Below are 25000 nucleotides of genomic sequence, written 5' to 3'. Positions count from 1 at the left end.
TTGAGACACATCTTTCTTTCAATATGCAAGTTCTTTTTAAAAAAGTTTCCTTCCACAGCAGCTCTGAGTGTGAGGGAGAGAGAGAGAGAGACACTGACTGACTGACTGATACTGACACCGACACACACACACACACACACACACATATTATTTATTATTATTTTAAATTGATTTTTAGAACAGGGAGATGGAAAAGGGGCTTGCTCTGTCCACTCCACGCATCGACCCAGTATTGCAGTGTTTCTGGGAACGGTGCAGCTCCCTGTGGGGAGATATTCAAAAGGAAAAACAGCTCTTTCCCAGTGTCTCTGAGTGTGTGTGTGTGTGTGTGTGTGTATTATTACTGAGAATAAAGCTGATATCTCTCTCTCTCTCTCTCTCTCTCACTCAGAGCTGCTGTGGAAGGAAACCGTTTTAAAAAGACCTTTCTCAGCTCAGTGGTATTTTTTTCTTCTCCAAGGCTGAGTGCCGCTCGCACGTAGCGATATAATTCAAAGTGCAAAATAACTTGGCGTCGTTGACTTGAAACAAGCAGGGTCTGCTTCCAAATGAAAGCTGCGCTCCCGAACTGGACTGACTGTCTGTCTGTCTGTCTGTCTGTTTGTCAAGGGGTGGAAAAGGCGGCGGTGGTGGTGAGGGTGGAGCTTTACGCTCAGGAGGGGAGACTTTCTTTCAGAGGTGCCAATTAATCTGCAGCAGAAAGTCATCCCCCCCGACCGGGATTCGAAGCCCGGTCCTGACCACATGACCACCGGGGAGAGTTGCCTCAAGTCCCTGAGGGACCTGGACACGAGGCCGAATACACACGCACGCCTGCTGCACTGGCAGCAGCGACCAACAGGGGGCTGACCGGCTGATCCTTCCCTTTCACAGGCAGGCTTTTGGCCCTCGCTCAAACGACAAAGGTGTTCAGAAGGAAGTCCTGGGGGGAAGGCAGGCAGGGAGGGACGGACACAGGGAAGTCCGCACAAAACAGGTCCCCTGGAACCTCTGACCCAGAAAAACGGGTTCCTGGTGAAAGCAGTCCTGCCATTGACATGACAATGGACAGGGCCCGGCAGCTTGAGACACATCTTTCTTTCAATATGCAAGTCCTTTTTAAAAAAGTTTCCTTCCACAGCAGCTCTGAGTGAGAGAGAGAGAGAGAGAGAGAGAGAGACACTGACTCACTGACTGATACTGACACCGACACACACACACACACACACACACACACACACACACACATATTATTTATTATTATTTTTAATTGATTTTTAGAACAGGGAGATGGAATAGGGGCTTGCTCCGTCCACTCCACGCATCGACCCAGTATTGCAGTGTCTCTGGGAACGGTGCAGCTCCCCGTGGGGAGATATTCAAAAGGAAAATCAGCTCTTTCCCAGTGTCTCTGTGTGTGTGTGTGTGTGTGTGTGTGTATTATTACTGAGAATAAAGCTGATATCTCTCTCTCTCTCTCTCTCCCTCTCTCTCTCTCACTCAGAGCTGCTGTGGAAGGAAACCTTTTTAAAAAGAACTTTCTCAGCTCAGTGGTATTTTTTTCTTCTCCAAGGCTGAGTGCCGCTCGCACGTAGCGATATAATTCAAAGTGCAAAATAACTTGGCGTCGTTGACTTGAAACAAGCAGGGTCTGCTTCCAAATGAAAGCTGCGCTCCCGAACTGGACTGACTGTCTGTCTGTCTGTCTGTTTGTCAAGGGGTGGAAAAGGCGGCGGTGGTGGTGAGGGTGGAGCTTTACGCTCAGGAGGGGAGACTTTCTTTCAGAGGTGCCAATTAATCTGCAGCAGAAAGCCATCCCCCCCGACCGGGATTCGAAGCCCGGTCCTGACCACGAGACCACCGGGGAGAGTTGCCTCAAGTCCCTGAGGGACCTGGACACGAGGCCGAATACACACGCACGCCTGCTGCACTGGCAGCAGCGACCAACAGGGGGCTGACCGGCTGATCCTTCCCTTTCACAGGCAGGCTTTTGGCCCTCGCTGAAACGACAAAGGTGTTCAGAAGGAAGTCCTGGGGGGAAGGCAGGCAGGGAGGGACGGACACAGGGAAGTCCGCACAAAACAGGTCCCCTGGAACCTCTGACCCAGAAAAACGGGTTCCTGGTGAAAGCAGTCCTGCCATTGACATGACAATGGACAGGGCCCGGCAGCTTGAGACACATCTTTCTTTCAATATGCAAGTTCTTTTTAAAAAAGTTTCCTTCCACAGCAGCTCTGAGTGAGAGAGAGAGAGAGAGAGACACTGACTCACTGACTGATACTGACACCGACACACACACACACACACACACACACACACACACACACATATTATTTATTATTATTTTTAATTGATTTTTAGAACAGGGAGATGGAATAGGGGCTTGCTCCGTCCACTCCACGCATCGACCCAGTATTGCAGTGTCTCTGGGAACGGTGCAGCTCCCCGTGGGGAGATATTCAAAAGGAAAATCAGCTCTTTCCCAGTGTCTCTGTGTGTGTGTGTGTGTGTGTGTGTGTATTATTACTGAGAATAAAGCTGATATCTCTCTCTCTCTCTCTCTCCCTCTCTCTCTCTCACTCAGAGCTGCTGTGGAAGGAAACCTTTTTAAAAAGAACTTTCTCAGCTCAGTGGTATTTTTTTCTTCTCCAAGGCTGAGTGCCGCTCGCACGTAGCGATATAATTCAAAGTGCAAAATAACTTGGCGTCGTTGACTTGAAACAAGCAGGGTCTGCTTCCAAATGAAAGCTGCGCTCCCGAACTGGACTGACTGTCTGTCTGTCTGTCTGTTTGTCAAGGGGTGGAAAAGGCGGCGGTGGTGGTGAGGGTGGAGCTTTACGCTCAGGAGGGGAGACTTTCTTTCAGAGGTGCCAATTAATCTGCAGCAGAAAGCCATCCCCCCCGACCGGGATTCGAAGCCCGGTCCTGACCACGAGACCACCGGGGAGAGTTGCCTCAAGTCCCTGAGGGACCTGGACACGAGGCCGAATACACACGCACGCCTGCTGCACTGGCAGCAGCGACCAACAGGGGGCTGACCGGCTGATCCTTCCCTTTCACAGGCAGGCTTTTGGCCCTCGCTGAAACGACAAAGGTGTTCAGAAGGAAGTCCTGGGGGGAAGGCAGGCAGGGAGGGACGGACACAGGGAAGTCCGCACAAAACAGGTCCCCTGGAACCTCTGACCCAGAAAAACGGGTTCCTGGTGAAAGCAGTCCTGCCATTGACATGACAATGGACAGGGCCCGGCAGCTTGAGACACATCTTTCTTTCAATATGCAAGTTCTTTTTAAAAAAGTTTCCTTCCACAGCAGCTCTGAGTGAGAGAGAGAGAGAGAGAGACACTGACTCACTGACTGATACTGACACCGACACACACACACACACACACACACACACACACACACATATTATTTATTATTATTTTTAATTGATTTTTAGAACAGGGAGATGGAATAGGGGCTTGCTCCGTCCACTCCACGCATCGACCCAGTATTGCAGTGTTTCTGGGAACGGTGCAGCTCCCCGTGGGGAGATATTCAAAAGGAAAATCAGCTCTTTCCCAGTGTCTCTGTGTGTGTGTGTGTGTGTGTGTGTGTATTATTACTGAGAATAAAGCTGATATCTCTCTCTCTCTCTCTCTCCCTCTCTCTCTCTCACTCAGAGCTGCTGTGGAAGGAAACCTTTTTAAAAAGAACTTTCTCAGCTCAGTGGTATTTTTTTCTTCTCCAAGGCTGAGTGCCGCTCGCACGTAGCGATATAATTCAAAGTGCAAAATAACTTGGCGTCGTTGACTTGAAACAAGCAGGGTCTGCTTCCAAATGAAAGCTGCGCTCCCGAACTGGACTGACTGTCTGTCTGTCTGTCTGTTTGTCAAGGGGTGGAAAAGGCGGCGGTGGTGGTGAGGGTGGAGCTTTACGCTCAGGAGGGGAGACTTTCTTTCAGAGGTGCCAATTAATCTGCAGCAGAAAGCCATCCCCCCCGACCGGGATTCGAAGCCCGGTCCTGACCACGAGACCACCGGGGAGAGTTGCCTCAAGTCCCTGAGGGACCTGGACACGAGGCCGAATACACACGCACGCCTGCTGCACTGGCAGCAGCGACCAACAGGGGGCTGACCGGCTGATCCTTCCCTTTCACAGGCAGGCTTTTGGCCCTCGCTGAAACGACAAAGGTGTTCAGAAGGAAGTCCTGGGGGGAAGGCAGGCAGGGAGGGACGGACACAGGGAAGTCCGCACAAAACAGGTCCCCTGGAACCTCTGACCCAGAAAAACGGGTTCCTGGTGAAAGCAGTCCTGCCATTGACATGACAATGGACAGGGCCCGGCAGCTTGAGACACATCTTTCTTTCAATATGCAAGTTCTTTTTAAAAAAGTTTCCTTCCACAGCAGCTCTGAGTGAGAGAGAGAGAGAGAGAGACACTGACTCACTGACTGATACTGACACCGACACACACACACACACACACACACACACACACACACATATTATTTATTATTATTTTTAATTGATTTTTAGAACAGGGAGATGGAATAGGGGCTTGCTCCGTCCACTCCACGCATCGACCCAGTATTGCAGTGTTTCTGGGAACGGTGCAGCTCCCCGTGGGGAGATATTCAAAAGGAAAATCAGCTCTTTCCCAGTGTCTCTGTGTGTGTGTGTGTGTGTGTGTGTGTGTGTGTGTGTGTGTGTATTATTACTGAGAATAAAGCTGATATCTCTCTCTCTCTCTCACTCAGAGCTGCTGTGGAAGGAAACCTTTTTAAAAAGAACTTTCTCAGCTCAGTGGTATTTTTTTCTTCTCCAAGGCTGAGTGCCGCTCGCACGGAGCGATATAATTCAAAGTGCAAAATAACTTGGCGTCGTTGACTTTAAACAAGCAGGGTCTGCTTCCAAATGAAAGCTGCGCTCCCGAACTGGACTGACTGTCTGTCTGTCTGTCTGTCTGTCTGTTTGTCAAGGGGAGGAAAAGGTGGCGGTGGTGGTGGTGGTGAGGGTGGAGCTTTACGCTCAGGAGGGGAGACTTTCTTTCAGAGGTGCCAATTAATCTGCAGCAGAAAGTCATCCCCCCCCAACCGGGATTCGAAGCCCGGTCCTGACCACGAGACCACCGGGGAGAGTTGCCTCAAGTCCCTGAGGGACCTGGACACGAGGCCGAATACACACGCACGCCTGCTGCACTGGCAGCAGCGACCAACAGGGGGCTGACCGGCTGATCCTTCCCTTTCACAGGCAGGCTTTTGGCCCTCGCTCAAACGACAAAGGTGTTCAGAAGGAAGTCCTGGGGGGAAGGCATGGAGGGACGGACACAGGGAAGTCCGCACAAAACAGGTCCCCTGGAACCTCTGACCCAGAAAACCGGGTTCCTGGTGAAAGCAGTCCTGCCCCGCCCTGCCATTAACATGACAATGGACAGGGCCCGGACCAGGCGCAGCGGACGGTAGCGAGCAGTCGGAGGGTGAAAATCCGCCAGTGGGTGAAAAGGAGAGCCGTGCGGTGAGAGGAGGCGGAAAGCGGTTCGCAGACTTTCGCTGTACCTCCGGCGGGCAGCGCCGCACCTCCGAGCGCTCGGTACCGTCCGCTGCGCCTCGTCCTGCCGCACGCGACCAGCCGTCCCCGGAGGAAATCGGCCTCGGCCTTCCTGAGATATCAGTCTCCAGGTGGGACAGAAAAACCGGGGGCCCCCGGCTCGCTTTCGGCGGCCCGCTAGTCGACTTCCCGTCGTGCGAACGCGATCCTTCCGGTACCCTTCGGTGCCCCTTGCCCGACTCTAGCTCCGGTGGTAAAGCGGAGTCGGTCGGTCTGACGGCCGCCGAGTTAGCAGGCGGAAAGCGGTTTGCAGCCTTTCGCTGTACCTCCGGCGGGCAGCGCCGCACCTCCGAGCGCTCGGTACCGTCCGCTGCGCCTCGTCCTGCCGCACGCGACGAGCCGTCCCCGGAGGAAATCGGCCTCGGCCCTCCTGAGATATCAGCCTCCATACGGGCGTCACAAATCAGTGGACATGGTCAGCTGCAAAGCAGTGTCATTACAACCTTTCATAAACGACAGGGCAGCACCGCACCGCACTGCACTGCACCCCACACTACATCACACTTGCCTGCCTGCCTGCCTGCCGGCCTGCCGCTGCCTACTCTCACCAGCGGACCAAAGTGAGGATAACACCCCGAAGCAAGCATCTCCCTTGCCGCCCACCAGCCCACACCATTCCCCTTGCCTGCCTCCCACAAATTCCACCAGCGAGGCAAAGTGAAAATCAACCCCCAAAAAACGCACTCCACACCGGCCATCGCCCGCTATACACCCCCCCCCCCCCCCCCCCGGGGCGAATATTAAGCCCGAGAACACCGACTGTAACCAACCGCAGTGAAAAGTTGAAGTGGCAACTCATTAACCAGATTTACACTTGGCAACTCATAAACCAAATGAACAAAAAATCTGGTTAATGAGTTGCCCAAAATAAATCTGGTTAATGAGTTGCCACTTCAACTTTTCACTGCGGTTGGTTACAGTCGGTGTTCTCGGGCTTAATATTCACCCCGGGGGGGCGGGGTGGGTGATTCTGGGGGTAGTGTCCGGGAGGGTGAGCCTTTTATTCGGCAGGAGGCGTGTGGGGAAATCATCAACCTGTCAGACGATGAGTTGTCACAAACGCCATTGCTTAATGAAAGCTGCGCTCCCGAACTGGACTGACTGTCTGTCTGTCTGTCTGTCTGTTTGTCAAGGGGAGGAAAAGGCGGTGGCGGTGGTGGTGAGGGTGGAGCATTCCGCTCAGGAGGGGAGACTTTCCTTCATGCCAATTAATCTGCAGCAGAAAGTCATCCCCCCCCGACCGGGATTCGAAGCCCGGTCCTGACCACGAGACCACCGGGGAGAGCTGCCTCAAGTCCCTGAGGGACCTGGACACGAGGCCGAGGACACACGCACGCCTGCTGCACTGGCAGCAGCGACCAGCAGGGGGCTGACCGGCTGATCCTTCCCTTTCACAGGCAGGCTTTTGGCCCTCGCTCAAACGACAAAGGTGTTCAGAAGGAAGTCCTGGGGGGGAGGGAGGGAGGCAGGGAAATCAGCACAAAGCAGGTCCCCTGGAATCTCACACCTGCGTCCCAGAAAACAGGTCTCCTGGTCAAAGCAGTCCTGCCCCGTCCTGCCATTAACGTGACAATGGACAGGGCCCGGCAGCTTGAGACACATCTTTTTTTCAATATGCAAGTTCTTTTTAAAAAGGTTTCCTTCCACAGCAGCTCTGAGTAAGAGTGAGAGAGAGAGAGAGAGAGAGAGAGACTGACACTGACACTGACACTGACACACACACACACACACACACACACACACACCGTCTCCCATCCGATTGGTGGACTATGGGATTGAAAATCGAACTTTGAGTTTCAATGCAGGGGGGAGAGCGCGAACGCAGCCCCTCCCAACTACCACACGCGCGTTGTTGTTGTTGTAATATAGAACTGCAAGTTGCCGTTGTCGTGGTCGTTTCGAATCAGCACAAAGTAGGTGCCTCCCTGGAATGTCACACCTGCGTCCCAGAAAACAGGTCTCCCGGTCAAAGCAGTCCCGCCCCGCCCTGGGATTAACATGACAACGGACAGGGCCCAGTCAGGGAGCAGCTTGAGAGACACCTTTCAATAGGCGCTTCTGAAACATTAACGCCTTGTTTCTTCCGACAGTTTAACCAGCGATTAACATGACAACGGACAGGGCCCAGTCAGGGAGCAGCTTGAGAGACACCTTTCAATAGGCGCTTCTGAAACATTAACGCCTTGTTTCTTCCGACAGTTTAACCAGCGATTAACATGACAACGGACAGGGCCCAGTCAGGGAGCAGCTTGAGAGACACCTTTCAATAGGCGCTTCTGAAACATTAACGCCTTGTTTCTTTCGACAGTTTAACCAGCCTTTAACACGCCTTGTGTTTTTATTTCCCATTTCCAGCCAGCCAGCCAGCCAGCCAGCCAGCCAGCCAGCCAGCCGAGCCGAGCCAGCATCTGCAGTATTTTTTTTGATTGGTCTTGCCTGCCGTGGAATGAATGTTTCAACACGAGCTGCTGATTGTCAGCACCTCACCTCTTTCTCAATTGGCCGTTGCAATCTCACTCACTCGCTGTGAGACACGTCACGTCACTAGTTTTACTCAAAGAGGTTTCCTTCCACGGCAGTGAGTTAGTGACTGAGACTGACTGACGGAGGTCCGTTGAGACACAACCCTCCCCCATCTGATTGGTGGCCTACTGGCAAATTTACCAATCTGTCAAGCAATCCTGGCAAGAAAGGAAAAAACGGCAACTTCTTTAAACTCATCCACTGTTGCAATTAGAAACGGTGGCAAAAAATGTGGCCAGAGTGGGAGAGAACGGCAGTGCTTCGAGACTGCTTTCAACACCGGCAGCCAGAGAACAAAGAGGGAGGGCAAACAGGACCCGAGATCAATTCGCATCGAGCGCGGTATCGCTTCTCGGCCTTTTGGCTAAGATCGAGCGTGTTCCTTTTCGGGCTTATTTGGATCTGAGCGGACTGGAACGCTGGCCGCGACCTCGTGCGCTCGCAAAGTGCGGACTTTGCTGTGATTGGTCGTTTGTGTGCTGGCTCCGCCCCTAAATTTGCATAAGGACCAAATCAACACTGCAATGGCAGGGAAGGGTTCCTGGTGAAAGCAGTCCTGCCACTGACATGACAATGGACAGGGCCCGGCAGCTTGAGACACATCTTTCTTTCAATATGCAAGTCCTTTTTAAAAAAGTTTCCTTCCACAGCAGCTCTGAGTGAGAGAGAGAGAGAGAGAGAGACTGACTCACTGACTGATACTGACACCGACACACACACACACACACACACACATTATTTATTATTATTTTAAACGACAAAGCTGTTCAGAAGGAAGTCCTGGGGGGAAGGCAGGCAGGGAGGGACGGACACAGGGAAGTCCGCACAAAACAGGTCCCCTGGAACCTCTGACCCAGAAAAACGGGTTCCTGGTGAAAGCAGTCCTGCCATTGACATGACAATGGACAGGGCCCGGCAGCTTGAGACACATCTTTCTTTCAATATGCAAGTTCTTTTTAAAAAAGTTTCCTTCCACAGCAGCTCTGAGTAAGAGAGAGAGAGAGAGAGAGAGACACTCACTCACTGACTGATACTGACACCGACACACACACACACACACACACACACATATTATTTATTATTATTTTTAATTGATTTTTAGAACAGGGAGATGGACTAGGGGCTTGCTCCGTCCACTCCACGCATCGACCCAGTATTGCAGTGTTTCTGGGAACGGTGCAGCTCCCCGTGGGGAGATATTCAAAAGGAAAAACAGCTGTTTCCCAGTGTCTCTGTGTGTGTGTGTGTGTGTGTTATTACTGAGAATAAAGCTGATATCTCTCTCTCTCTCTCTCTCTCTCTCACTCAGAGCTGCTGTGGAAGGAAACCGTTTTAAAAAGAACTTTCTCAGCTCAGTGGTATTTTTTTCTTCTCCAAGGCTGAGTGCCGCTCGCACGTAGCGATATAATTCAAAGTGCAAAATAACTTGGCGTCGTTGACTTTAAACAAGCAGGGTCTGCTTCCAAATGAAAGCTGCGCTCCCGAACTGGACTGTCTGTCTGTCTGACTGTCTGTTTGTCAAGGGGTGGAAAAGGCGGTGGTGGTGGTGAGGGTGGAGCATTACGCTCAGGAGGGGAGACTTTCTTTCAGAGGTGCCAATTAATCTGTAGCAGAAAGTCATCCCCCCCGACCGGGATTCGAAGCCCGGTCCTGACCACGAGACCACCGGGGAGAGTTGCCTCAAGTCCCTGAGGGACCTGGACACGAGGCCGAGGACACACGCACGCCTGCTGCACTGGCAGCAGCGACCAGCAGGGTTCCGACCGGCTGATCCTTCCCTTTCACAGGCAGGTTTTTGGCCCTCGCTCAAACGACAAAGGTGTTCAGAAGGAAGTCCTGGGGGGAAGGCAGGCAGGGAGGGACGGACACAGGGAAGTCCGCACAAAACAGGTCCCCTGGAACCTCTGACCCACAAAACCGGGTTCCTGGTGAAAGCAGTCCTGCCATTGACAGGACAATGGACAGGGCCCGGCAGCTTGAGACACATCTTTCTTTCAATAAGCAAGTTCTTTTTAAAAAAGTTTCCTTCCACAGCAGCTCTGAGTGAGAGAGAGAGAGAGAGAGAGAGAGAGAGACACTGACTCACTGACTGATACTGACACCGACACACACACACACACATTATTTATTATTATTTTAAACGACAAAGCTGTTCAGAAGGAAGTCCTGGGGGGAAGGCAGGCAGGGAGGGACGGACACAGGGAAGTCCGCACAAAACAGGTCCTTTGGAACCTCTGACCCACAAAACCGGGTTCCTGGTGAAAGCAGTCCTGCCATTGACATGACAATGGACAGGGCCCGGCAGCTTGAGACACATCTTTCTTTCAATATGCAAGTTCTTTTTAAAAAAGTTTCCTTCCACAGCAGCTCTGAGTGAGAGAGAGAGAGAGAGAGAGAGAGAGACACTGACTGACTGACTGATACTGACACCGACACACACACACACACACACACACACACACACACATATTATTTATTATTATTTTTAATTGATTTTTAGAACAGGGAGATGGAATAGGGGCTTGCTCCGTCCACTCCACGCATCGACCCAGTATTGCAGTGTTTCTGGGAACGGTGCAGCTCCCCGTGGGGAGATATTCAAAAGGAAAATCAGCTCTTTCCCAGTGTCTCTGTGTGTGTGTGTGTGTGTGTGTGTGTGTGTGTGTATTATTACTGAGAATAAAGCTGATATCTCTCTCTCTCTCTCACTCAGAGCTGCTGTGGAAGGAAACCTTTTTAAAAAGAACTTTCTCAGCTCAGTGGTATTTTTTTCTTCTCCAAGGCTGAGTGCCGCTCGCACGTAGCGATATAATTCAAAGTGCAAAATAACTTGGCGTCGTTGACTTGAAACAAGCAGGGTCTGCTTCCAAATGAAAGCTGCGCTCCCGAACTGGACTGACTGACTGTCTGTCTGTCTGTCTGTCCGTTTGTCAAGGGGTGGAAAAGGCGGCGGTGGTGGTGAGGGTGGAGCTTTACGCTCAGGAGGGGAGACTTTCTTTCAGAGGTGCCAATTCATCTGCAGCAGAAAGTCATCCCCCCCGACCGGGATTCGAAGCCCGGTCCTGACCACGAGACCACCGGGGAGAGTTGCCTCAAGTCCCTGAGGGACCTGGACACGAGGCCGAGGACACACGCACGCCTGCTGCACTGGCAGCAGCGACCAACAGGGGGCTGACCGGCTGATCCTTCCCTTTCACAGGCAGGCTTTTGGCCCTCGCTCAAACGACAAAGGTGTTCAGAAGGAAGTCCTGGGGGGAAGGCAGGCAGGGAGGGACGGACACAGGGAAGTCCGCACAAAACAGGTCCCCTGGAACCTCTGACCCAGAAAACCGGGTTCCTGGTGAAAGCAGTCCTGCCACTGACAGGACAATGGACAGGGCCCGGCAGCTTGAGACACATCTTTCTTTCAATAAGCAAGTTCTTTTTAAAAAAGTTTCCTTCCACAGCAGCTCTGAGTGTGAGAGAGAGAGAGGAGAGAGAGAGACACTGACTCACTGACTGACACCGACACACACACACACACACACACACACACACACACACACACATATTATTTATTATTATTTTAAACGACAAAGGTGTTCAGAAGGAAGTCCTGGGGGGAAGGCAGGCAGGGAGGGACGGACACAGGGAAGTCCGCACAAAACAGGTCCCCTGGAACCTCTGACCCAGAAAAACGGGTTCCTGGTGAAAGCAGTCCTGCCATTGACATGACAATGGACAGGGCCCGGCAGCTTGAGACACATCTTTCTTTCAATAAGCAAGTTCTTTTTTAAAAAGTTTCCTTCCACAGCAGCTATGAGTGAGAGAGAGAGAGAGAGAGAGAGAGAGAGACACTGACTCACTGACTGATACTGACACCGACACACACACACACACACACACACACACACACACATATTATTTATTATTATTTTAAATTGATTTTTCGAACAGGGAGATGGAATAGGGGCTTGCTCCGTCCACTCCACGCATCGACCCAGTATTGCAGTGTTTCTGGGAACGGTGCAGCTCCCCGTGGGGAGATATTCAAAAGGAAAAACAGCTCTTTCCCAGTGTCTCTGTGTGTGTGTGTGTGTGTGTGTGTGTGTATTATTACTGAGAATAAAGCTGATATCTCTCTCTCTCTCTCTCTCTCTCACTCAGAGCTGCTGTGGAAGGAAACCGTTTTAAAAAGAACTTTCTCAGCTCAGTGGTATTTTTTTCTTCTCCAAGGCTGAGTGCCGCTCGCACGTAGCGATATAATTCAAAGTGCAAAATAACTTGGCGTCGTTGACTTTAAACAAGCAGGGTCTGCTTCCAAATGAAAGCTGCGCTCCCGAACTGGACTGTCTGTCTGTCTGTCTGTCTGCTTGTCAAGGGGAGGAAAAGGCGGCGGTGGTGGTGAGGGTGGAGCTTTACGCTCAGGAGGGGAGACTTTCTTTCAGAGGTGCCAATTAATCTGTAGCAGAAAGTCATCCCCCCCGACCGGGATTCGAAGCCCGGTCCTGACCACAAGACCACCGGGGAGAGTTGCCTCAAGTCCCTGAGGGACCTGGACACGAGGCCGAATACACACGCACGCCTGCTGCACTGGCAGCAGCGACCAACAGGGGGCTGACCGGCTGATCCTTCCCTTTCACAGGCAGGCTTTTGGCCCTCGCTGAAACGACAAAGGTGTTCAGAAGGAAGTCCTGGGGGGAAGGCAGGCAGGGAGGGACGGACACAGGGAAGTCCGCACAAAACAGGTCCCCTGGAACCTCTGACCCAGAAAACCGGGTTCCTGGTGAAAGCAGTCCTGCCATTGACATGACAATGGACAGGGCCCGGCAGCTTGAGACACATCTTTCTTTCAATATGCAAGTTCTTTTTAAAAAAGTTTCCTTCCACAGCAGCTCTGAGTGAGAGAGAGAGAGAGAGAGAGAGAGAGACACTGACTCACTGACTGATACTGACACCGACACACACACACACACACACACACACACACACACACACACATATTATTTATTATTATTTTTAATTGATTTTTAGAACAGGGAGATGGAATAGGGGCTTGCTCCGTCCACTCCACGCATCGACCCAGTATTGCAGTGTCTCTGGGAACGGTGCAGCTCCCCGTGGGGAGATATTCAAAAGGAAAATCAGCTCTTTCCCAGTGTCTCTGTGTGTGTGTGTGTGTGTGTGTGTGTGTATTATTACTGAGAATAAAGCTGATATCTCTCTCTCTCTCTCTCTCCCTCTCTCTCTCTCACTCAGAGCTGCTGTGGAAGGAAACCTTTTTAAAAAGAACTTTCTCAGCTCAGTGGTATTTTTTTCTTCTCCAAGGCTGAGTGCCGCTCGCACGTAGCGATATAATTCAAAGTGCAAAATAACTTGGCGTCGTTGACTTTAAACAAGCAGGGTCTGCTTCCAAATGAAAGCTGCGCTCCCGAACTGGACTGACTGTCTGTCTGTCTGTCTGTCTGTTTGTCAAGGGGTGGAAAAGGCGGTGGTGGTGGTGAGGGTGGAGCATTACGCACAGGAGGGGAGACTTTCTTTCAGAGGTGCCAATTAATCTGCAGCAGAAAGTCATCCCCCCCCAACCGGGATTCGAAGCCCGGTCCTGACCACGAGACCACCGGGGAGAGTTGCCTCAAGTCCCTGAGGGACCTGGACACGAGGCCGAATACACACGCACGCCTGCTGCACTGGCAGCAGCGACCAGCAGGGGGCTGACCGGCTGATCCTTCCCTTTCACAGGCAGGCTTTTGGCCCTCGCTCAAACGACAAAGGTGTTCAGAAGGAAGTCCTGGGGGGAAGGCAGGCAGGGAGGGACGGACACAGGGAAGTCCGCACAAAACAGGTCCCCTGGAACCTCTGACCCAGAAAACCGGGTTCCTGGTGAAAGCAGTCCTGCCATTGACATGACAATGGACAGGGCCCGGCAGCTTGAGACACATCTTTCTTTCAATAAGCAAGTTCTTTTTAAAAAAGTTTCCTTCCACAGCAGCTCTGAGTGTGAGGGAGAGAGAGAGAGAGAGAGAGAGAGACACTGACTGACTGACTGATACTGACACCGACACACACACACACACACACACACACACACATATTATTTATTATTATTTTAAATTGATTTTTAGAACAGGGAGATGGAAAAGGGGCTTGCTCCGTCCACTCCACGCATCGACCCAGTATTGCAGTGTCTCTGGGAACGGTGCAGCTCCCCGTGGGGAGATATTCAAAAGGAAAAACAGCTCTTTCCCAGTGTCTCTGTGTGTGTGTGTGTGTGTGTGTGTGTGTATTATTACTGAGAATAAAGCTGATATCTCTCTCTCTCTCTCTCTCTCTCTCTCTCACTCAGAGCTGCTGTGGAAGGAAACCGTTTTAAAAAGACCTTTCTCAGCTCAGTGGTATTTTTTTCTTCTCCAAGGCTGAGTGCCGCTCGCACGTAGCGATATAATTCAAAGTGCAAAATAACTTGGCGTCGTTGACTTTAAACAAGCAGGGTCTGCTTCCAAATGAAAGCTGCGCTCCCGAACTGGACTGACTGTCTGTCTGTCTGTCTGTCTGTTTGTCAAGGGGTGGAAAAGGCGGCGGTGGTGGTTAAGGGTGGAGCTTTACGCTCAGGAGGGGAGACTTTCTTTCAGAGGTGCCAATTAATCTGCAGCAGAAAGTCATCCCCCCCCGACCGGGATTCGAAGCCCGGTCCTGACCACGAGACCACCGGGGAGAGTTGCCTCAAGTCCCTGAGGGACCTGGACACGAGGCCGAGGACACACGCACGCCTGCTGCACTGGCAGCAGCGACCAGCAGGGTTCCGACCGGCTGATCCTTCCCTTTCACAGGCAGGCTTTTGGCCCTCGCTCAAACGACAAAGGTGTTCAGAAGGAAGTCCTGGGGGGAAGGCATGGAGGGACGGACACAGGGAAGTCCGCACAAAACAGGTCCCCTGGAACCTCTGACCCAGAAAACCGGGTTCCTGGTGAAAGCAGTCCTGCCCCGCCCTGCCATTAACATGACAATGGACAGGGCCCGGACCAGGCGCAGCGGACGGTAGCGAGCAGTCGGAGGGTGAAAATCCGCCAGTGGGTGAAAAGGAGAGCCGTGCGGTGAGAGGAGGCGGAAAGCGGTTCGCAGACTTTCGCTGTACCTCCGGCGGGCAGCGCCGCACCTCCGAGCGCTCGGTACCGTCCGCTGCGCCTCGTCCTGCCGCACGCGACGAGCCGTCCCCGGAGGAAATCGGCCTCGGCCTTCCTGAGATATCAGTCTCCAGGTGGGACAGAAAAACCGGGGGCCCCCGGCTCGCTTTCGGCGGCCCGCTAGTCGACTTCCCGTCGTGCGAACGCGATCCTTCCGGTACCTTTCGGTGCCCCTTGCCCGACTCTAGCTCCGGTGGTAAAGCGGAGTCGGTCGGTCTGACGGCCGCCGAGTTAGCAGGCGGAAAGCGGTTTGCAGCCTTTCGCTGTACCTCCGGCGGGCAGCGCCGCACCTCCGAGCGCTCGGTACCGTCCGCTGCGCCTCGTCCTGCCGCACGCGACGAGCCGTCCCCGGAGGAAATCGGCCTCGGCCCTCCTGAGATATCAGCCTCCATACGGGCGTCACAAATCAGTGGACATGGTCAGCTGCAAAGCAGTGTCATTACAACCTTTCATAAACGACAGGGCAGCACCGCACTGCACTGCACTGCACTGCACCCCACACTACATCACACTTGCCTGCCGGCCTGCCTGCCGCTGCCTACTCTCACCAGCGGACCAAAGTGAGGATAACACCCCGAAGCAAGCATCTCCCTTGCCGCCCACCAGCCCACACCAATCCCCTTGCCTGCCTCCCACAAATTCCACCAGCGAGGCAAAGTGAAAATCAACCCCCAAAAAACGCACTCCACACCGGCCATCGCCCGCTATACACCCCCCCCCCCCCCCCCCCGGGGTGAATATTAAGCCCGAGAACACCGACTGTAACCAACTGCAGTGAAAAGTTGAAGTGGCAACTCATTAACCAGATTTACACTTGGCAACTCATAAACCAAATGAACAAAAAATCTGGTTAATGAGTTGCCCAAAATAAATCTGGTTAATGAGTTGCCACTTCAACTTTTCACTGCGGTTGGTTACAGTCGGTGTTCTCGGGCTTAATATTCACCCCGGGGGGGCGGGGTGGGTGATTCTGGGGGTAGTGTCCGGGAGGGTGAGCCTTTTATTCGGCAGGAGGCGTGTGGGGAAATCATCAACCTGTCAGACGATGAGTTGTCACAAACGCCATTGCTTAATGAAAGCTGCGCTCCCGAACTGGACTGACTGTCTGTCTGTCTGTCTGTCTGTTTGTCAAGGGGAGGAAAAGGCGGTGGCGGTGGTGGTGAGGGTGGAGCATTCCGCTCAGGAGGGGAGACTTTCCTTCATGCCAATTAATCTGCAGCAGAAAGTCATCCCCCCCCGACCGGGATTCGAAGCCCGGTCCTGACCACGAGACCACCGGGGAGAGCTGCCTCAAGTCCCTGAGGGACCTGGACACGAGGCCGAGGACACACGCACGCCTGCTGCACTGGCAGCAGCGACCAGCAGGGGGCTGACCGGCTGATCCTTCCCTTTCACAGGCAGGCTTTTGGCCCTCGCTCAAACGACAAAGGTGTTCAGAAGGAAGTCCTGGGGGGGAGGGAGGGAGGCAGGGAAATCAGCACAAAGCAGGTCCCCTGGAATCTCACACCTGCGTCCCAGAAAACAGGTCTCCTGGTCAAAGCAGTCCTGCCCCGTCCTGCCATTAACGTGACAATGGACAGGGCCCGGCAGCTTGAGACACATCTTTTTTTCAATATGCAAGTTCTTTTTAAAAAGGTTTCCTTCCACAGCAGCTCTGAGTAAGAGTGAGAGAGAGAGAGAGAGAGAGAGAGACTGACACTGACACTGACACTGACACTGACACACACACACACACACACACACACACACACGTCTCCCATCCGATTGGTGGACTATGGGATTGAAAATCGAACTTTGAGTTTCAATGCAGGGGGGAGAGCGCGAACGCAGCCCCTCCCAACTACCACACGCGCGTTGTTGTTGTTGTAATATAGAACTGCAAGTTGCCGTTGTCGTGGTCGTTTCGAATCAGCACAAAGTAGGTGCCTCCCTGGAATGTCACACCTGCGTCCCAGAAAACAGGTCTCCCGGTCAAAGCAGTCCCGCCCCGCCCTGGGATTAACATGACAACGGACAGGGCCCAGTCAGGGAGCAGCTTGAGAGACACCTTTCAATAGGCGCTTCTGAAACATTAACGCCTTGTTTCTTCCGACAGTTTAACCAGCGATTAACATGACAACGGACAGGGCCCAGTCAGGGAGCAGCTTGAGAGACACCTTTCAATAGGCGCTTCTGAAACATTAACGCCTTGTTTCTTCCGACAGTTTAACCAGCGATTAACATGACAACGGACAGGGCCCAGTCAGGGAGCAGCTTGAGAGACACCTTTCAATAGGCGCTTCTGAAACATTAACGCCTTGTTTCTTTCGACAGTTTAACCAGCCTTTAACACGCCTTGTGTTTTTATTTCCCATTTCCAGCCAGCCAGCCAGCCAGCCAGCCAGCCAGCCAGCCAGCCGAGCCGAGCCAGCATCTGCAGTATTTTTTTTGATTGGTCTTGCCTGCCGTGGAATGAATGTTTCAACACGAGCTGCTGATTGTCAGCACCTCACCTCTTTCTCAATTGGCCGTTGCAATCTCACTCACTCGCTGTGAGACACGTCACGTCACTAGTTTTACTCAAAGAGGTTTCCTTCCACGGCAGTGAGTTAGTGACTGAGACTGACTGACGGAGGTCCGTTGAGACACAACCCTCCCCCATCTGATTGGTGGCCTACTGGCAAATTTACCAATCTGTCAAGCAATCCTGGCAAGAAAGGAAAAAACGGCAACTTCTTTAAACTCATCCACTGTTGCAATTAGAAACGGTGGCAAAAAATGTGGCCAGAGTGGGAGAGAACGGCAGTGCTTCGAGACTGCTTTCAACACCGGCAGCCAGAGAACAAAGAGGGAGGGCAAACAGGACCCGAGATCAATTCGCATCGAGCGCGGTATCGCTTCTCGGCCTTTTGGCTAAGATCGAGCGTGTTCCTTTTCGGGCTTATTTGGATCTGAGCGGACTGGAACGCTGGCCGCGACCTCGTGCGCTCGCAAAGTGCGGACTTTGCTGTGATTGGTCGTTTGTGTGCTGGCTCCGCCCCTAAATTTGCATAAGGACCAAATCAACACTGCAATGGCAGGGAAGGGTTCCTGGTGAAAGCAGTCCTGCCACTGACATGACAATGGACAGGGCCCGGCAGCTTGAGACACATCTTTCTTTCAATATGCAAGTCCTTTTTAAAAAAGTTTCCTTCCACAGCAGCTCTGAGTGAGAGAGAGAGAGAGAGAGAGACTGACTCACTGACTGATACTGACACCGACACACACACACACACACACACACATTATTTATTATTATTTTAAACGACAAAGCTGTTCAGAAGGAAGTCCTGGGGGGAAGGCAGGCAGGGAGGGACGGACACAGGGAAGTCCGCACAAAACAGGTCCCCTGGAACCTCTGACCCAGAAAAACGGGTTCCTGGTGAAAGCAGTCCTGCCATTGACATGACAATGGACAGGGCCCGGCAGCTTGAGACACATCTTTCTTTCAATATGCAAGTTCTTTTTAAAAAAGTTTCCTTCCACAGCAGCTCTGAGTAAGAGAGAGAGAGAGAGAGAGACACTCACTCACTGACTGATACTGACACCGACACACACACACACACACACACACACATATTATTTATTATTATTTTTAATTGATTTTTAGAACAGGGAGATGGACTAGGGGCTTGCTCCGTCCACTCCACGCATCGACCCAGTATTGCAGTGTTTCTGGGAACGGTGCAGCTCCCCGTGGGGAGATATTCAAAAGGAAAAACAGCTGTTTCCCAGTGTCTCTGTGTGTGTGTGTGTGTGTGTTATTACTGAGAATAAAGCTGATATCTCTCTCTCTCTCTCTCTCTCTCTCACTCAGAGCTGCTGTGGAAGGAAACCGTTTTAAAAAGAACTTTCTCAGCTCAGTGGTATTTTTTTCTTCTCCAAGGCTGAGTGCCGCTCGCACGTAGCGATATAATTCAAAGTGCAAAATAACTTGGCGTCGTTGACTTTAAACAAGCAGGGTCTGCTTCCAAATGAAAGCTGCGCTCCCGAACTGGACTGTCTGTCTGTCTGACTGTCTGTTTGTCAAGGGGTGGAAAAGGCGGTGGTGGTGGTGAGGGTGGAGCATTACGCTCAGGAGGGGAGACTTTCTTTCAGAGGTGCCAATTAATCTGTAGCAGAAAGTCATCCCCCCCGACCGGGATTCGAAGCCCGGTCCTGACCACGAGACCACCGGGGAGAGTTGCCTCAAGTCCCTGAGGGACCTGGACACGAGGCCGAGGACACACGCACGCCTGCTGCACTGGCAGCAGCGACCAACAGGGGGCTGACCGGCTGATCCTTCCCTTTCACAGGCAGGTTTTTGGCCCTCGCTCAAACGACAAAGGTGTTCAGAAGGAAGTCCTGGGGGGAAGGCAGGCAGGGAGGGACGGACACAGGGAAGTCCGCACAAAACAGGTCCCCTGGAACCTCTGACCCACAAAACCGGGTTCCTGGTGAAAGCAGTCCTGCCATTGACAGGACAATGGACAGGGCCCGGCAGCTTGAGACACATCTTTCTTTCAATAAGCAAGTTCTTTTTAAAAAAGTTTCCTTCCACAGCAGCTCTGAGTGAGAGAGAGAGAGAGAGAGAGAGAGAGAGAGAGACACTGACTCACTGACTGATACTGACACCGACACACACACACACACATTATTTATTATTATTTTAAACGACAAAGCTGTTCAGAAGGAAGTCCTGGGGGGAAGGCAGGCAGGGAGGGACGGACACAGGGAAGTCCGCACAAAACAGGTCCTTTGGAACCTCTGACCCACAAAACCGGGTTCCTGGTGAAAGCAGTCCTGCCATTGACATGACAATGGACAGGGCCCGGCAGCTTGAGACACATCTTTCTTTCAATATGCAAGTTCTTTTTAAAAAAGTTTCCTTCCACAGCAGCTCTGAGTGAGAGAGAGAGAGAGAGAGAGAGAGACACTGACTGACTGACTGATACTGACACCGACACACACACACACACACACACACACACACATATTATTTATTATTATTTTTAATTGATTTTTAGAACAGGGAGATGGAATAGGGGCTTGCTCCGTCCACTCCACGCATCGACCCAGTATTGCAGTGTTTCTGGGAACGGTGCAGCTCCCCGTGGGGAGATATTCAAAAGGAAAATCAGCTCTTTCCCAGTGTCTCTGTGTGTGTGTGTGTGTGTGTGTGTGTATTATTACTGAGAATAAAGCTGATATCTCTCTCTCTCTCTCACTCAGAGCTGCTGTGGAAGGAAACCTTTTTAAAAAGAACTTTCTCAGCTCAGTGGTATTTTTTTCTTCTCCAAGGCTGAGTGCCGCTCGCACGTAGCGATATAATTCAAAGTGCAAAATAACTTGGCGTCGTTGACTTGAAACAAGCAGGGTCTGCTTCCAAATGAAAGCTGCGCTCCCGAACTGGACTGACTGACTGTCTGTCTGTCTGTCTGTCCGTTTGTCAAGGGGTGGAAAAGGCGGCGGTGGTGGTGAGGGTGGAGCTTTACGCTCAGGAGGGGAGACTTTCTTTCAGAGGTGCCAATTCATCTGCAGCAGAAAGTCATCCCCCCCGACCGGGATTCGAAGCCCGGTCCTGACCACGAGACCACCGGGGAGAGTTGCCTCAAGTCCCTGAGGGACCTGGACACGAGGCCGAGGACACACGCACGCCTGCTGCACTGGCAGCAGCGACCAACAGGGGGCTGACCGGCTGATCCTTCCCTTTCACAGGCAGGCTTTTGGCCCTCGCTCAAACGACAAAGGTGTTCAGAAGGAAGTCCTGGGGGGAAGGCAGGCAGGGAGGGACGGACACAGGGAAGTCCGCACAAAACAGGTCCCCTGGAACCTCTGACCCAGAAAACCGGGTTCCTGGTGAAAGCAGTCCTGCCACTGACAGGACAATGGACAGGGCCCGGCAGCTTGAGACACATCTTTCTTTCAATAAGCAAGTTCTTTTTAAAAAAGTTTCCTTCCACAGCAGCTCTGAGTGTGAGAGAGAGAGAGGAGAGAGAGAGACACTGACTCACTGACTGACACCGACACACACACACACACACACACACACACACACACACACATATTATTTATTATTATTTTAAACGACAAAGGTGTTCAGAAGGAAGTCCTGGGGGGAAGGCAGGCAGGGAGGGACGGACACAGGGAAGTCCGCACAAAACAGGTCCCCTGGAACCTCTGACCCAGAAAAACGGGTTCCTGGTGAAAGCAGTCCTGCCATTGACATGACAATGGACAGGGCCCGGCAGCTTGAGACACATCTTTCTTTCAATAAGCAAGTTCTTTTTTAAAAAGTTTCCTTCCACAGCAGCTATGAGTGAGAGAGAGAGAGAGAGAGAGAGAGAGAGACACTGACTCACTGACTGATACTGACACCGACACACACACACACACACACACACACACACACACATATTATTTATTATTATTTTAAATTGATTTTTCGAACAGGGAGATGGAATAGGGGCTTGCTCCGTCCACTCCACGCATCGACCCAGTATTGCAGTGTTTCTGGGAACGGTGCAGCTCCCCGTGGGGAGATATTCAAAAGGAAAAACAGCTCTTTCCCAGTGTCTCTGTGTGTGTGTGTGTGTGTGTGTGTGTGTGTGTATTATGACTGAGAATAAAGCTGATATCTCTCTCTCTCTCTCTCTCTCTCACTCAGAGCTGCTGTGGAAGGAAACCGTTTTAAAAAGAACTTTCTCAGCTCAGTGGTATTTTTTTCTTCTCCAAGGCTGAGTGCCGCTCGCACGTAGCGATATAATTCAAAGTGCAAAATAACTTGGCGTCGTTGACTTTAAACAAGCAGGGTCTGCTTCCAAATGAAAGCTGCGCTCCCGAACTGGACTGTCTGTCTGTCTGTCTGTCTGCTTGTCAAGGGGAGGAAAAGGCGGCGGTGGTGGTGAGGGTGGAGCTTTACGCTCAGGAGGGGAGACTTTCTTTCAGAGGTGCCAATTAATCTGTAGCAGAAAGTCATCCCCCCCGACCGGGATTCGAAGCCCGGTCCTGACCACAAGACCACCGGGGAGAGTTGCCTCAAGTCCCTGAGGGACCTGGACACGAGGCCGAATACACACGCACGCCTGCTGCACTGGCAGCAGCGACCAACAGGGGGCTGACCGGCTGATCCTTCCCTTTCACAGGCAGGCTTTTGGCCCTCGCTGAAACGACAAAGGTGTTCAGAAGGAAGTCCTGGGGGGAAGGCAGGCAGGGAGGGACGGACACAGGGAAGTCCGCACAAAACAGGTCCCCTGGAACCTCTGACCCAGAAAACCGGGTTCCTGGTGAAAGCAGTCCTGCCATTGACATGACAATGGACAGGGCCCGGCAGCTTGAGACACATCTTTCTTTCAATATGCAAGTTCTTTTTAAAAAAGTTTCCTTCCACAGCAGCTCTGAGTGAGAGAGAGAGAGAGAGAGAGAGAGAGACACTGACTCACTGACTGATACTGACACCGACACACACACACACACACACACACACACACACACACACACACATATTATTTATTATTATTTTTAATTGATTTTTAGAACAGGGAGATGGAATAGGGGCTTGCTCCGTCCACTCCACGCATCGACCCAGTATTGCAGTGTCTCTGGGAACGGTGCAGCTCCCCGTGGGGAGATATTCAAAAGGAAAATCAGCTCTTTCCCAGTGTCTCTGTGTGTGTGTGTGTGTGTGTGTGTGTGTATTATTACTGAGAATAAAGCTGATATCTCTCTCTCTCTCTCTCTCCCTCTCTCTCTCTCACTCAGAGCTGCTGTGGAAGGAAACCGTTTTAAAAAGACCTTTCTCAGCTCAGTGGTATTTTTTTCTTCTCCAAGGCTGAGTGCCGCTCGCACGTAGCGATATAATTCAAAGTGCAAAATAACTTGGCGTCGTTGACTTTAAACAAGCAGGGTCTGCTTCCAAATGAAAGCTGCGCTCCCGAACTGGACTGACTGTCTGTCTGTCTGTCTGTCTGTTTGTCAAGGGGTGGAAAAGGCGGCGGTGGTGGTTAAGGGTGGAGCTTTACGCTCAGGAGGGGAGACTTTCTTTCAGAGGTGCCAATTAATCTGCAGCAGAAAGTCATCCCCCCCCGACCGGGATTCGAAGCCCGGTCCTGACCACGAGACCACCGGGGAGAGTTGCCTCAAGTCCCTGAGGGACCTGGACACGAGGCCGAGGACACACGCACGCCTGCTGCACTGGCAGCAGCGACCAGCAGGGTTCCGACCGGCTGATCCTTCCCTTTCACAGGCAGGCTTTTGGCCCTCGCTCAAACGACAAAGGTGTTCAGAAGGAAGTCCTGGGGGGAAGGCATGGAGGGACGGACACAGGGAAGTCCGCACAAAACAGGTCCCCTGGAACCTCTGACCCAGAAAACCGGGTTCCTGGTGAAAGCAGTCCTGCCCCGCCCTGCCATTAACATGACAATGGACAGGGCCCGGACCAGGCGCAGCGGACGGTAGCGAGCAGTCGGAGGGTGAAAATCCGCCAGTGGGTGAAAAGGAGAGCCGTGCGGTGAGAGGAGGCGGAAAGCGGTTCGCAGACTTTCGCTGTACCTCCGGCGGGCAGCGCCGCACCTCCGAGCGCTCGGTACCGTCCGCTGCGCCTCGTCCTGCCGCACGCGACGAGCCGTCCCCGGAGGAAATCGGCCTCGGCCTTCCTGAGATATCAGTCTCCAGGTGGGACAGAAAAACCGGGGGCCCCCGGCTCGCTTTCGGCGGCCCGCTAGTCGACTTCCCGTCGTGCGAACGCGATCCTTCCGGTACCTTTCGGTGCCCCTTGCCCGACTCTAGCTCCGGTGGTAAAGCGGAGTCGGTCGGTCTGACGGCCGCCGAGTTAGCAGGCGGAAAGCGGTTTGCAGCCTTTCGCTGTACCTCCGGCGGGCAGCGCCGCACCTCCGAGCGCTCGGTACCGTCCGCTGCGCCTCGTCCTGCCGCACGCGACGAGCCGTCCCCGGAGGAAATCGGCCTCGGCCCTCCTGAGATATCAGCCTCCATACGGGCGTCACAAATCAGTGGACATGGTCAGCTGCAAAGCAGTGTCATTACAACCTTTCATAAACGACAGGGCAGCACCGCACTGCACTGCACTGCACTGCACCCCACACTACATCACACTTGCCTGCCGGCCTGCCTGCCGCTGCCTACTCTCACCAGCGGACCAAAGTGAGGATAACACCCCGAAGCAAGCATCTCCCTTGCCGCCCACCAGCCCACACCAATCCCCTTGCCTGCCTCCCACAAATTCCACCAGCGAGGCAAAGTGAAAATCAACCCCCAAAAAACGCACTCCACACCGGCCATCGCCCGCTATACACCCCCCCCCCCCCCCCCCGGGGTGAATATTAAGCCCGAGAACACCGACTGTAACCAACTGCAGTGAAAAGTTGAAGTGGCAACTCATTAACCAGATTTACACTTGGCAACTCATAAACCAAATGAACAAAAAATCTGGTTAATGAGTTGCCCAAAATAAATCTGGTTAATGAGTTGCCACTTCAACTTTTCACTGCGGTTGGTTACAGTCGGTGTTCTCGGGCTTAATATTCACCCCGGGGGGGCGGGGTGGGTGATTCTGGGGGTAGTGTCCGGGAGGGTGAGCCTTTTATTCGGCAGGAGGCGTGTGGGGAAATCATCAACCTGTCAGACGATGAGTTGTCACAAACGCCATTGCTTAATGAAAGCTGCGCTCCCGAACTGGACTGACTGTCTGTCTGTCTGTCTGTCTGTTTGTCAAGGGGAGGAAAAGGCGGTGGC

At 52.6% G+C, this 25000-nt stretch overlaps 14 pseudogenes; all 14 read left to right on the top strand.

Moving 5' to 3' along the window:
- Window positions 1–146: 146 nt before the first annotated feature.
- On the top strand, window positions 147–263 carry LOC137329205 (U2 spliceosomal RNA; annotated as a pseudogene).
- Window positions 264–1228: 965 nt separating this feature from the next.
- LOC137329358 (U2 spliceosomal RNA) lies at window positions 1229–1345 on the top strand (annotated as a pseudogene).
- A 963-nt stretch (window positions 1346–2308) lies between these two features.
- On the top strand, window positions 2309–2425 carry LOC137329357 (U2 spliceosomal RNA; annotated as a pseudogene).
- A 961-nt stretch (window positions 2426–3386) lies between these two features.
- Window positions 3387–3503, top strand: LOC137329473 (U2 spliceosomal RNA; annotated as a pseudogene).
- A 961-nt stretch (window positions 3504–4464) lies between these two features.
- Window positions 4465–4581, top strand: LOC137329472 (U2 spliceosomal RNA; annotated as a pseudogene).
- Window positions 4582–9160: 4579 nt separating this feature from the next.
- On the top strand, window positions 9161–9277 carry LOC137329766 (U2 spliceosomal RNA; annotated as a pseudogene).
- Window positions 9278–10558: 1281 nt separating this feature from the next.
- LOC137329471 (U2 spliceosomal RNA) lies at window positions 10559–10675 on the top strand (annotated as a pseudogene).
- Window positions 10676–11989: 1314 nt separating this feature from the next.
- LOC137329079 (U2 spliceosomal RNA) lies at window positions 11990–12106 on the top strand (annotated as a pseudogene).
- Window positions 12107–13071: 965 nt separating this feature from the next.
- On the top strand, window positions 13072–13188 carry LOC137329355 (U2 spliceosomal RNA; annotated as a pseudogene).
- Window positions 13189–14162: 974 nt separating this feature from the next.
- LOC137329040 (U2 spliceosomal RNA) lies at window positions 14163–14279 on the top strand (annotated as a pseudogene).
- Window positions 14280–18849: 4570 nt separating this feature from the next.
- LOC137329764 (U2 spliceosomal RNA) lies at window positions 18850–18966 on the top strand (annotated as a pseudogene).
- Window positions 18967–20245: 1279 nt separating this feature from the next.
- On the top strand, window positions 20246–20362 carry LOC137329469 (U2 spliceosomal RNA; annotated as a pseudogene).
- Window positions 20363–21666: 1304 nt separating this feature from the next.
- LOC137329078 (U2 spliceosomal RNA) lies at window positions 21667–21783 on the top strand (annotated as a pseudogene).
- A 971-nt stretch (window positions 21784–22754) lies between these two features.
- Window positions 22755–22871, top strand: LOC137329354 (U2 spliceosomal RNA; annotated as a pseudogene).
- The last annotated feature ends 2129 nt before the right edge of the window (window positions 22872–25000 follow it).

This window comes from Heptranchias perlo, chromosome 12 (assembly GCF_035084215.1).
Source record: "Heptranchias perlo isolate sHepPer1 chromosome 12, sHepPer1.hap1, whole genome shotgun sequence".
Taxonomy (NCBI): Eukaryota; Metazoa; Chordata; class Chondrichthyes; order Hexanchiformes; family Hexanchidae; genus Heptranchias; species Heptranchias perlo.
This window is presented reverse-complemented; position numbering and strand designations above follow the sequence as displayed.